Raw genomic sequence first — 1,637 nt, forward strand, 5'->3', positions numbered from 1 at the left:
CATAGAATGACTTATTTCACAAATGGTCCCTTTTTTTGAGAACTCGGGGGTGCTTGACGAGAACATGAAGCATGGTGGAGGGAGTTTTCATTAAGATTTTCAAATAATTGCCATGCTTCATGCTCATTTTGAAGCATGAAAGTCCCCCGCATGCAGCATCGATCATCTGACGGTTTCGTTCAGTCAATCCGTCATAGAAATTGCACTAGCTGCCACTTAGGTATTTGATGATGAGGGCATTTACGGATTAGGTCCCGAAATCTCTCCCAAGTTTCATGAAATTCTTCTCCCTCAGTTTGGGAGAAGCTTGTAATGGCACGTCTAAACTGGTTCGTTCTTCCTATGGGAAAGTATTTTTTAAGGAATTCTTGTTGCATTTGATCCCAAGAACGAATCGAGTTAGCTTCTAAAGAATTCAGCCATTGTTTGGCTCTATCTTTAAGGGAGAAGGGAATAATCTAAGTTTCAGAGCATCATCAGTGAAGTTCTGAATCTTGACAGTGGTGCAAATCTCAAGGAATTCATCTAGGTGTTTATATGGGTCTTCATTGGTGAGCCCATAAAAAGATGGGAGCATTTGGATCACACTAGACTTTATTTCATATTGTACAGCTGCTACTCAGGTAATCGAATGCAAGATGGGGAAGTGTAAATGTGGGAGTAAAGTACTCCCTCAGGAGTTTGGGTTGTTCTTCAGCCATCTTAAGAGGTGGGGATGATCCTAATGTTTTGATCTTAGCTCGAATGTTCCTAAGGGTTCGTTCTATTTCAGGGTCAAAAGGTAATAGGTTTCGTACTCTAGAACGACTACCTGCATACACTAGTACTCGATCAATCAAGCATGCAATAAAAGAGAAAAGCATATCAATCCTAGTCTTTGTCCTAAAATCACTAGACAGCTCCTAACTGGTTTGAAGAGGGCACCTAAGCCTCCAATCCGGTCTAATGAACCGAGTTGACCAGGTAAGCTCCCAGGTAAGTGGAGGGGTCACGATGCGTTCGCAAAGGTCCCACTTAAAACCCACTTGCCTCGAACAGATGAACTGTCTCCCTTATAGGGACAAAGCTTGCCTAGACATCAACTAAGCCACAGAGCGAAATTGGTGCAACTTTCGGTGATCTTCGTCCTATTGAGCTCGAATGTCCCTAGGAGCCAACGTCTAATTGATTTTAATTAAAGTGACACTATGTGAGATTGAGTTCACCTAAGTTGGGCAAGAGTCCGGTGATGAAATCCGGCTCTTATCTTGTTGGGGTGATTGCCCTTACTATGTGCAAATTATTGTGTATGTGTATCAAGCATGCATTCACAATTTTGCTAAATTAAAATCAAACAATCACCACAAAATTTCAAGCTAATAATTAATTTAAATAAGAAAGGTTTAGAGGTTACCAAAGGAATTTTCCAGCAATTTAATTTTTTTTTTGCAAACCTCTACAGCATTCTTTTCCAGCAGTTCTTTTTGATCATCCCAGATTTTTCCTTCGATTCCTGATCAAATAAGATAAAAGAAAATTAAAAAAAATTAGTAGAAGAGAAAAAGAGATAAGAAAAGTAACAATAATAGAAATAATTTTTTTATTTATATATATATTTTTTGAAAGTTTTTTTTAATTAATTAATTTTTTTTAATGAT

The 1,637-nt window shown here is 38.2% G+C and overlaps 1 non-coding gene across 1 annotated transcript; it reads left to right on the plus strand.

Moving 5' to 3' along the window:
- The first annotated feature begins 222 nt into the window (after window positions 1-222).
- Window positions 223-328, plus strand: LOC120107421. Its single transcript, XR_005509208.1, has one exon. It is a non-coding gene; the product is annotated as a small nucleolar RNA R71 (small nucleolar RNA).
- Window positions 329-1,637: the final 1,309 nt, after the last annotated feature.

The sequence above is a fragment of the Phoenix dactylifera genome, unplaced genomic scaffold, assembly GCF_009389715.1.
Source record: "Phoenix dactylifera cultivar Barhee BC4 unplaced genomic scaffold, palm_55x_up_171113_PBpolish2nd_filt_p 000858F, whole genome shotgun sequence".
NCBI classification, from domain to species: domain Eukaryota; kingdom Viridiplantae; phylum Streptophyta; class Magnoliopsida; order Arecales; family Arecaceae; genus Phoenix; species Phoenix dactylifera.